Genomic DNA, 12,344 nt, shown 5'->3' with positions numbered 1-12,344 from the left:
GTTTCACATGTTTCAATGCCATTCTCCCAAATCTTCCCACCCTCTCCCTCTCCCACAGAGTCCATAAGACTGTTCTATACATCAGTGTCTCTTTTGCTGTCTCGTATACAGGGTTATCGTTACAAAAACAATCTATGAAAACATACAAAAATGGAAAGTCAGCAAAATTTTTTACACAACATGAAAGCTGTCCTTATCTCTCATACGTGATTATCCCTCAGCCCTCCTGATATATGGGGCAAGGCTGAGGTGAAGTTTTACCCTGCTTGTAGTTTAATTTAACTGGATAAAACATACAGCATCAATCTAGAATTTATGTGAGCCTAAGTATTTAGCTACTCCATCCTTAAATATTCTGAATCTTTTCATGATTTCTTTCCTTACAGTAGAAAATGACTAGCAGCAAACTAATAACTTCTAAATGAATCAGTAATGTGTAACTGCGTTATCTCAGGATGGAGCTGCTCATTGATGATATGGATTTAAAATAACATTTTGATTGAAAATTTTACAAAAAGATCCAAGTGTCCCTGTAACAGTAATGAAGTTTCCATGAATACAGCCCAAAGCCTGGTATTACATTAATCCCTTGATGTATTATCTAGATGCCTTAATGCTGGCTGGATGCGGTAGAGATGACTGGTATTAGAACCGTGGATTTATATGCAGTTATGTATACATTCTCTCCATCCTAGTCATGCCTGCAGCTAACTGCTTGATCGTAGTCAATCCAGTTTCTGTTTCTGGGCCTCCACCTCCTTTCTGCAGAGTGAATTTGGACTGAGTAGTATCTATGTAACCTACCATTGAGCATCCCTTTAACATGCTTTTACTGAGCAGAAAATGGAAATTGCAATAAGCCAAATGAGCACTGTCCATCTCAGTGGTCCTGAAGATGTAGTGAGTGAGGCACTCATAAAATATATATATATATATTTGATGAATATATAATTGACTTCCCTGGTGGCTCAGATCATAAAGAATCCCAGGGTTAGGAAGATGCCCTGGAGAAGGAAATGGCAATGCACTCCAGTATTCTTTCCTGGAAAATCACATGGACAGAGGAGCCTGGCAGGCTACAGTCCATGGCATCTCAAAGAGGCATACATAACTTAGCCACTAAACCACCAAATATATAATTATTATTGTGCTAGGTGCTATGAGTCTGTATAATGAGCTAAAACACGAAAGGAGACTGTTAACTGGGTCAACAGGTCAAGGTGGGCTCTGCCAGCACACAGAAGAGGCAACATTGGCACACCTCATAGTGCTGTGGGAAAAAGGAACATGGTTTCTCCCAAGTCAGCCCAACTCATGTTCAATGACCAGATGGGCCAGGAGGAATCTTGTGATGCAGAGAAGGATTAGTCTGCATAAGTCTTATAGGTCATGTTAGCACCATGGCTTGTCTTAGAAGCACCTGGTAAGATGCAGAATGCTTTGTAAACAGAGGAGTAACATAGCCATATTTGTATTCTGGAAAATTTTCTGGATCTGTGAAGAATGAATGGATGAGATAGAAGAAGGGACTGCGTGATCCATAAGTACCTTTGAAGAGGTTAGTGTAGTATTTTCGTGGGAAATATGGTAGCCTGGACTCATGAAGTCAGGCTGGGAGTGGTGCTGAGGTGAGTGGAACTGGAAAACTTGAAAGGGTAAAATCAACTAGCTCAGAGATGCTTGTGTGTGGAGGGCGAGAGGAAATGTCTTGAGAGTTCTCTTGACTCTGTCTTTCTGTGCAAAGAGAGTTTCTGCGAAGATTTTGCATTCTGGAGTAAAATATTGTTTTAAAAATCTTACTTGACCAGAATTCATAATTGCAAGGACTGATGCTGAAGCTGAAGCTCCGATACTTTGGCCACCTGATGAGAAGAGCCAACTTATTGGGGGGGAAAAAAAAAAAAAAAAAAACTCTGATGCTGGAAAAGACTGAGGGCAAGAGGAAAAGGGGGTGACAGAGGATGGGATAGCTAAATAGCATCACTGACTCAATGAACATGAGTTTAAGCAAACTCCGGGAGACAGTGAAAGACAGGGAAGCCTGGGGTGCTGCAGTTCATGGGGTCACAAAGAGTTGGACACAGGTAAGTGATGAATGACGAAAACAGTTTAAATGAAGGAGTAGAAATTGAGTGGGAGAGAGTTATTCTTTAAGAGGACATAATAAATCACAGTGATATGTGCTTGTTAAACTATAGAAAATGTTGGCTGTGATTATTGTGAATTTCAAGCATTAAGAAACAAGATTAGGAGTCAACAGACTCAACTGTACTTCCCCAGAGTAAAATTTGACTTTGCTTTGCTTCCAGGTCTTCAGTGCAATGTACTGCGTGATTTGACTCATCCACTGAGTCCATTAACTTTCTCAGGCCCCAGATTTCTCTTTCAACCAGTGAGAATTTAAATTAGAAATCCTCTCAAGAGTCTCATAAATTTATAGTTTATAATTTGCAAAAGTAGAAAATGATAAAATAGCTCTTGGGTGGTAGGTATTTTTATTTAAAAAGAAAATATTCTAAGTATTAATAGTTTGTCAGATGTTAATTTATAGATATTTGTGTTTTATAAATGATCTTCAGACAATAGCATTACAAACTTATAATTTAATTGCAGTTTAACCCAGGACTCTGAGTAATAAAGACCTGTGTTTTGTGTTTTGGTGTCCCTTATGCATAATTTTCTCATTAACTAAAAATACCTGATTATTAATAGTATGCATAGTAAATAATAATGATAGTAGTTTAACAATAACAGTGGTAAAAATGCCTTCAGGTAAAGTTTTGTGCCAGCCACCTTCCCAAGCCCTTTAAATGAATCATTTAATTTCATCTTGTCTATAAACCCATGAGGTGTGTGATGTTATTATCCACAACTTCCTAACGAAGCTGAAATCAATAGAGGCGAGGGAGAGTGTCAAGGTCATCAAGCAAATGGATTCTGAACCAAATCTGTATGACTTCAGAACCCAAGCTGTGGACCATTTTGCCTCTAAAATACATTACCTGTAATGGCTTTGCTGGTAGACAAGTATAATAACCCTGTCATAGACATTGGCCTTTTCTTCCCATGAAATAGCAATATTGGCACAAATCAACTTATTTACCTGATTTGGGGGTAAGAGGTGAGGAATCAAAAACATAAATCAAAATTGTTGGAACGGACAAAGCTAGAAAAGTAGAAAAAGAAATGGAGCCGCCTCTAGGCTACCTCTCTTTTCTGTTTGAAGTAAGGGCTGCCTATAATTTCTATTCATTTTATTAATTCTTGCCATATTAATTCCTCCCATGCTAATGTGGTGAGCAAGCCCAGTCACTTCAGTGAGGAGAACTCTTCTGGGAGTGCTCAAGGGCCCAACATGAATAACTGTCCTTGGGTTTTCAAGTCTTACCTTCTCACACGAGTGGTCTGCTGACTGGTAGACATCCATACTTCTATGCAGAGAAGATCAGATAAACAGAGCAAATCAGGAAGAACACTGAGCTCCTGAAAGCAAAGTATTTTCTGCATAAGGGACTAAAAAAAAAAGATTATCTCAGAACTTCTGTGTAAAGAACTCAACTCAGTGCCAACGTTCATAAAGGAATGGACACACACAGGGCATCTGGGTTTCCCCAAAGTCTAACAGAGTTGCTGGTACTCAGCAGCACCAGGTAAAGATTTTTTTGAATGAGAAGAATGCAAAGCTTTGACTTTGAGCTCTGAAGAATTGATGCTTTCAAATCGTGATGCTGGAGAAGACTCTTGAGAATCCTTTGGCTAGCAAGGAGATCAAACCAGTCAATCCTAAAGAAAATCAACCATTAATCCTGAATATTCATTGGAAGGACTGATGCTAAAGCTGAAGCTTTAATACTTTGGCCACCTGATGCAAAGAGCTGATTCATTGGAAAAGACCCTGATGCTGGGAAAGACTGAGGGCGGGAGGAGAAGGGAGTGACAGAGGATGAGATGGTTGGATGGTATCACTGACTCAGCGGACATGAGTTTGAACAAACTCCAGGAGCAGGGAAGCCTGGCATGCTACAGTCCAAGTGGTCACAAAGAGTTGAACATAACTGAGTAACTGAACAACAAACTTCCTACATTTCCCTATGCAGGTTGCTATCATATGCAAGTATGGATATATGTCATTAGTGTGATGGTTTCTACCATATGCTTCCTTACTGGCTAGGGGCTACTCTTCAGGATGGGTTCATAGAGGTCCATTCTCACATAAGAGTGGTCTTTACATCAACTATCAAAAGCTTGTTGATTTTCCCATCATTTCTGTTTAAAAAAATCTATTCCTCATGATATTTTTGCACTGTGGTTGAACACATATTTTCTGGATATCTGCTAGACATAAGGTACCTTTGAAAAGTGTTGAGGACAGTGAAAAATTAACTTAGTCAAAGCCTGTGTCCAGGAAACTTGAACTTGACTTTCATATCTGTGATGTCCCAAATTCAGTGCTAGAATCACCCAGGACATCATGGACCTCTGAGTATAGAGGAAACAAAAGAGGTAAATCACTCCATATTGGGAAGAAAATTCTTAAATAGAACTTGAGTAAATAAATGGTCCTCTAGCCTAGGTATTTGGGAATTCCCTTGTAAAAAGATAACTACATGTGGCTGGATGAAAAGTAGAAAAATACAAAGAAGCTGAAGGAAAAGGAAGGATGTAGGTGCTTGGATGGACTGTGGTGGGAGATTTGAGAGGGGAGTGTGGACGCTGGGTGAGGCACGTGGGTGTGGACATAGTGGTGTGGGGGTGGGGTGGGAGCGTGCACATCGGGGACATGGCCGTGGGGTGGGGGAAACAGCTGCCAGGGTGAAAAGAAAGGGACTGACTTTCACTGCAGCAAAAGGTGATTGTGTTCATAGATCTCTGTGCTTAAAGATAAGCATCTGCTGTCAGCCACCAAGATAGCCAAATGTACAGTTTTAAAGTGATATTTAAAACTTGGATTTTGCTCTCCATTTCATCCATGAGGGACACGTTGGTAAGCATCTGAGAACATGGCCCTCGAAAGCTAAGGGATTTTCTCTATTAATTTAGTGCCACACAACTACTCTCAGCTCGTTTTCTCTACACATAAAAAAAGTGTGAGGGTTTACAGTTCTAACTTATCATTTTAAAGCACCATTTCCTAAAAGCCTTTGTTGATCAGTATCCGTACTGCACTTTCCCAAGAAGTCACTAATTAAGGAACGATTTCCTCCTTGGCACATTCTCTAACCTTCTCAAAATATTTTCTCATATAGTGTAAATGGGGTCTAATTTCTTATATTGATTCAAGTAAATCAATATAAGAAATTAATAAATACATATATATCTAAATATTTAAATCAATGTAATATATGCTGATGTCACTTTTATAGAATTTTTATTTTCATGGTGGGTATAAACCTCCATTAATAATTGGAAAGAGGGAACAGAGGAGCAGGGGCAACCTTCTCAGACTGGAAACCAGAGTCTGGGTTCACCCCTTAGCAGTCGCATAGAACCCCAGGCAACACCTTCGTTAGTCATCATTGACTTGTGTTCTGGTTTACTTATTTCATAAGCAAGCAATGAACACCTTACTACTTGTGAGGCAAGGCTTTGGGAAATGAACAGATGACATGGGGGCACACTTCTTAATCATCCTGGCTAAGGATGAATTTTATATCACAAAGAAGTTCCATTCTTGCTGATTGTCAGAGCCCTCCTTCTGTTTGTGACACTTGAGCCTTCTCAGTGGTCTGGAATTGAAAGGGAGCCCTGTTTCACTGCCTTGGAAGACTCTCACCTCTTCCGTCTACAAGCCCACTTTCTTTCTGTGTTCTACCATCCTTGCTCAAGGCCCCCATTCTTCACAAAGCAGTAGGTTGGTTTTCTTGTTGCACAGTTGGAGACATTAGGCATATTTCTTAGCCATTTATGCATGCATTTACACTCTTGTACATGATCATTCATATAAAAATGACATGGGAGAAACTCTCTTAAAATCTAAGCTATGTAAACTTGGACCGGTTCTGATAATTTATTCTGATTCCATATTTCTCATTTGTAGAATGAAGAATTACTTGTATGCACCATATACTCAATAGCTGTATTTTGTTTATTTTTAAATCTTTATTGTGTTTTGGAATACAGTTTATTTATAGTGTTGTGTTAGTTTCAGGTGTATAGCAAAGTGATTCAGTTATGCATAAATGTGTGTATGTGCGTGTGTGTGTTAGTCTCTCAGTTGCGTCCGACTTTTTGAGACCCCATAGACTATAGCCTGCCAGGCTCCTCTGTTCATGGAATTCTCCAGGCAAGAATACTGGAGGGAGTAGCCATTCCATTCTCCAGGGGATTTTCCAGACCCAGGGATCAAACGCGGGTCTCTCTCCTGTGCTACAGGCAGATCCTTTACCATCTGAGCCACCAGGGAAACCTGGTTATACATATATGTATACCTATTCTTTTTCAGATTCTTTTCCCATATAGATTATAACAGAATACTGAGTAGAGTTACCTGTGCTAAACAGTAGGTCCTTGCTGATTATCTGTGTTATATATAGTAGTGTGTGTATGTAATCCAAATCTCCTAAATTATACCTCCTTCCCCATCTTTCCCCTTTGGTAATATAAATTTGTTTTCTATGTCTATGAGTCTACTTCTGTTTTGTAAATGTGTTCATGTGTATCACTTTTTTAGATTCCACATATAAGTGATATCATATGATACTTATATTTATCCATCTGACTTACTTCCTTTATGATTATTTATACAGAGTTGACTCATAGAAATTTTCTGAATTAATAGTAATTGAATGAGTAAGACTTTTTTTCAGTACTCACCTACGAAGTTCTGCTTTGTAAAACTATTTACTCAGTAGATGATATACGGAGACTATGTTTATTAACATAATAGATGAGAATTTTAGGTATGGTAAAATAAAAACAATAGAGGCACGTCTATGTAACATAAAGCACTCAAAAGTTCTCAAAGACTTTTTACTTTGAAATAATCTTCCACCAGATAACTGATAAAATATCGGAAATGGAGCCGACTTCTCCACTTTTGGTGCCATTGTGATTTTCCATTAGATGCTTATTCTTTTGAAAATATTGGTGGCTACTACTTTTATTCCACTGAACTGATAACTATTCAGAAGGCCCAGTGAAAAATTAGGCAAATTTTATGCCTGCAGTCTATGTAGTTTATGAATAGGGTAAAGTGATCTTACTAAAATGACATGCCATTATGGAAATTTTCATAGAGTATCACTAAGAATAAAACAGAGAACTAGCAGGTAAGATATTCTAGATAAGATACTGTGCAACTCCTTATAGTTCATTCTGGTTGTTGCCAACACACTCTTTGTTGCTAGGCAACCACAGAGTGGATACTGCCTCAAGTCTCTAAGAAGAAAACACAATCATTGTATATTTTAAAGAAAAACTATATTAGGTTGCAAAATATTAATGTAATTGCCATTGGGGAAATGCATGTTTTCAATGTTTTTTCAGAGTTTCGGAATAGCAGTGTGTGTGTGTATGTTTATATATATCGGTAAATATTTTTACAAATATTTTACATTGTAGCATTCATTAAATATATATGAAATATTTTATTGTAAAAAAGGATATAAAAGTATTTCCAGAAATGGATTCTCTAACTTTGATTCTTTAAACTATCTTTGTATTTAATGGCATATATGCTTTTAAATCAGCAAAAACATTGGCAAGTTATTCTGATTTTTGAAAAACGTACATACTATCACAGTTTTGCTCTCTAGGGCATGGTTTTATAAAAAGCCTTAGACTGGGACCTTCCCAACAAAGAAGGATTATTTATGCTTACAGTGACAAACTGCCCTGCCAGGCTGCCTCACTCACAGAAATAAGACCAAAACTACAATAGTAATGTTCACTCAGAAAAGTTGGATTTTTAAAGAAAGTATGTGCAAGGGGAGTGCAATGGTTTCAGCATTAAAATTACACCAATCTAGCAATAACATAATACTGTTGATGGTAACATTCTCAGAGGAGCATTCGGTGAAAACACCCCAGTGTGCTGTCCGAGGTACAGAGTACATTCACTGCCCTCAGCAAGAACTTGAAGAGCTTAAAAAAGCAGGAAAACAAAAGATGCAGAAAATGACGGATGACATCAGCATCTCACTATTGTTACACCTGTATTAGTCAAATATGAAACACAGGTTATGAACGTGAGAATTAGCTAAATGCAGTAGACGAAAATCTTCTTTCCACACTTGTAGAAAACAGTAGTTTAAGTTGATATTTTTAGAGAACAGCTTGGCTGGCTTCCAATTTTGACAGAACACTTAATTTGAAAAATTTCTACTCCCTGGAATGCTAATTGTCTTTTCAATTTCATACTCTTAAAAATACAGAGGGTAACATAAAATTATCTTCCATTTACGTGGGTCCAAACTGGATCAAATTGTAAAAAGGCAGTGGGTCAGAAAATTCTTAATCTTAACGTATCAGTGATCATCTCTAGATTTCTAAATCTGTGTATTTTGGTCTACTATATGTGTTGCAAAAAATAGTCTCGTGTCCAATCCCCATAATAAAGAAAATATTTCTTAGTGTCTGTAAAATATAGTCAAACACGTTGCCAATCTTTTTTTGATTGCCATAGTGGACGTTCCATACAGCAAGCTAGAATAGTATCAAATCTCATATAATCTTTATTACTTATGTGGAGATGGAGATTGGGTGGACATTGCACACAGAATGCTGTCTGCTGGTAACCTAATTCACTGGCAGTTAGCTGCTTCTTATTCAATTTAAATTTAAGACGACATGTTGATTTCCTGTCAAGGTCTAATATTTTGACATGTTGTGAGTGGCATGAGAGACATTATGACTGGCCAGACTTAATATTTTAAAGACCTCAGGGTTATGTAGTGATGGCTTAATCTTGTATTTTATTTATTCTTGTTTTCCTTCAGGAAAATATCTCAAGTGGAAATTGAACTGTAATCATTTAATAATATTAATTCAAGTATTTCAGATAAATCAGCAGATATTAAGAAACTATTTGCACATGATTCTTGAAGTGGTATTACAGAACTCTTAAATTGCATGCCATCTATTTAATCAGTAATATATTTAAATCAGAACTTGCTTGCAACATGCATTATTATTCACATCTCTGGGACTGTTAATCCTTTAAATATAGTTGGTAAAAGAGGAATCCAAATGTAGCAGGATCTGTTATTCAGAAAATAAACAGCTGGTAAAAGAATGTGTCTTCTTTTTGTATGGTGCCTTACCCCATAGACAAATGATTGGCACAGTATGGTAATCACCAATAAATAATTGAAAGATTATGGATCTATGATTCTATCACTGTTATAAATAATGCAGTTTTCCATAAGACTGACCTACATTCTCCTCTCAGCACAGACTGAATTCATCATACAGAAACCCGTGACACCAAGGATTCTGGATGGAAAAGGGACCATGGGGTGATGATAAGGGATGAATTAGCCCTTAGGGAATTAGGGAAAGCAGAATTATTTTATGTGTACAAAACACATCAAACTCACTGTGGGTTTATTTCCCCCATTTTTCAAGATAGTTTTCAAAAAGAAAATAACAGTATGAGTGTTCAATGCTGTTTTACCCAATAATCCTTGAATCATTAAGTTGATGGTTTACAATTTTTGTTTTGATACCTCTATGAGTCCCTCTGTCTTTGAAAGTTGGTGCCAAATTTGTTTATCATGTCTGTTCACCCAACAGTCTTAGACACAGGATGTTACAGACATGCTCATCCTTGAGCCTGTTCCATAAAACGAGAGTCTGTCTTTGCAAACAGCTTCCTCTTTTGTCTCTTTCTCCTAAAGCAGCCAGATATTGAGAAATAAAACTGGTTTAGACTTTTCAGACTATAACCTTAACTACAATGTTACTCTGGCAAGGATATGTAAATGAGATGCCTAATAATTATTATGAAATTTTGGTGTGTATATATATGTGTATATATCAGAACAGATCAGTCGCTCAGTCATGTCCGACTCTTTGCGACCCCATGAATCGCAGCACGCCAGGCCTCCCTATCCATCACCAACTCCCAGAGTTCACTCAGACTCACGTCCATCGAGTCAGTGATGCCATCCAGCCATCTCATCCTCTGTCGTCCCCTTCTCCTCCTGCCCCCAATCCCTCCCAGCATCAGAGTCTTTTCCAGTGAGTCAGCTCTTCATATGAAGTGGCCAAAGTACTGGAGTTTCAGCTTTAGCATCATTCCTTCCAAAGAAACCCCAGGGCTGATCTCCAGGGAAAAGTGTTTTCTTAGCGTTAGTAAATGGCATAATTCTGATACATCTTTTGGCCTCATTTCAAAGAGTTTAGAGAAGACTGACTGCAGGAGTATGAACTGAGGTGGAGGATGCAGGACAAACTCTAGCGATGCCTCTGTGCCTGGATGATGGCCTAATTGATGGAGAATGATGCACTCGAGCAGAGACGATGCATCAGTGTCCTCCAATGAGTGTAAGGGGATCACTCCGAGTCCAACACCTTCATGTGTTTTCTTGTGTTCATGGGGGATGCATTTTTGAAATGTAGGTCAATCACATTTTTGAATCTTCTTTTTTGCAAATGTATATGTTTATATATGTAAGTTAAGACAACATCAAGTTAAAGCAATTTAGTTACTGAGACACTTAAGAAAGGCAAATGTTTGGTATACCATGATAACATTTAATATCCCCGAATCCAGGTGGAATTGACTTTATTAAAATACAGTATACATTTAAAAGCAGTCATACATTTGTTATTGGAGAAGGAAGTGGCACCCTGCTCCAGTATTCTTGCTTGGAGAATCCCCATGGACAGAGGATCCTGGCAGGCTACAGTCCATGGAGTCACAAAGAGTCGCACGTGACTGAGCGACTAAGGGCAGCACACACACTGATATATTTGTTGTTTCCCCTTAAGGAAACTGCAACCCCAGAAAACCAAGTCATCTCATGAGTTCAGATTCTGAAATAGCTAAGGCTGGCACCATACAAAAAGATGTCAATGCAATACATAAGAATGAATATGTGAGATATTTTTCTCATAGGCTAGGTGGTGACATTACACTTTTTAGATTTATGTCATTGTTGTGTTATTTTAAAGGGGAAATTGAATTTAAACCGCAAACTTCTGTGTTTGTATCATCTGAGACTTCTTCGGTCTTAATCAGTATCCTGAGTAATAATATATTATTTAAAAGTTGTAATTGAGTTTCCTATGTTAATTTGGGTTCCTTTTCCACTGAGAATCTTCCAGTATAAATTTTCATGTACCATTTTGCTATTTAATTTATTAGCAGACTTATTCAAAATGTTAAAACAAAAAACTACAGAACAAACCATGTACTCCGTAGTTGGAGATAAAACCGACTTAATTCATTATTTCAGAGTAAATAATTTGGGGATCAGTTGATTCAGCAAAATGCATAATTATTTTAATAAAATAAATTTACATACTTCTGAATTTTAGTGGTATGACTTGCAAATCCTAAAAGATAAGTAGTTTATATTAAGAGGTGAACTTTTCAGTCACATTCTCATCAGAAATTTCAGACTTTGCTTTGGGGATGTCTGATAGAAATATAATGCAAACTGCATATGCAATTTAAAGTTTTATCCACATTGAAAAATAAAAGAAACAGGTGAGGTTTATTTTAAGAATATATTTTGTTTAATGTAGTATATTCTAAATACTATTATGTCAACAAATAGTTAATACAAAATGATGAATAAAATACTGCATGTTATTTTTGGGCTAATCTGTCAAAATCTGTCATGAACTTTACACTTCCCATGTCCCACCTTTCAGAAGACAGTGAAGTGAAAATGTCAGTCGCTCAGTCGTGTTGACTCTTTACAACCCCATGGACTGTAGTCCCCCAGGCTCCTCTGTCCATGGGATTCTCCAGGAAAGAAGACTGCAGTGGGCAGCCATTCCTTTCTCCAGGGGATCTTCCTGACCCAGGGACTAAACCCAGGTCTCCAGGTTCTGAGAATCCCCCAACAGTGGTCTTGACTTCAGGTGACTTTTTAGCTCTTGAGTTGGACAGCCCAGCTCCAACTCCTCAAGTTTTGTTTCTGCTGTGACTGTTTCTAAGTTATTTTAGTGTGTGGAAATCAACTCCAGGGATTCACTGCTTGTTAGTCAATCTGACATATTTCTTGGACCACTCACCTCCAGCTTTGAGAGGTAATATGCTTTCTGCTCTGAGTGTGGTGCTTCCTGTGTGCGCCCCAGACATTTCCTTATCAGTTAAATAATGAAACTGAGAATTGACACTAATATCACAAAATCAGTCTTAGATAAGTTGATATATTTGTAAACAAGCATAA

Source organism: Bison bison, unplaced genomic scaffold, assembly GCF_000754665.1.
Source record: "Bison bison bison isolate TAMUID 2011002044 unplaced genomic scaffold, Bison_UMD1.0 scf7180017864494, whole genome shotgun sequence".
Taxonomy (NCBI): Eukaryota; Metazoa; Chordata; class Mammalia; order Artiodactyla; family Bovidae; genus Bison; species Bison bison.
The sequence above is the reverse complement of the archived record's forward strand: the minus strand, read 5'-3'. Positions refer to the sequence as shown.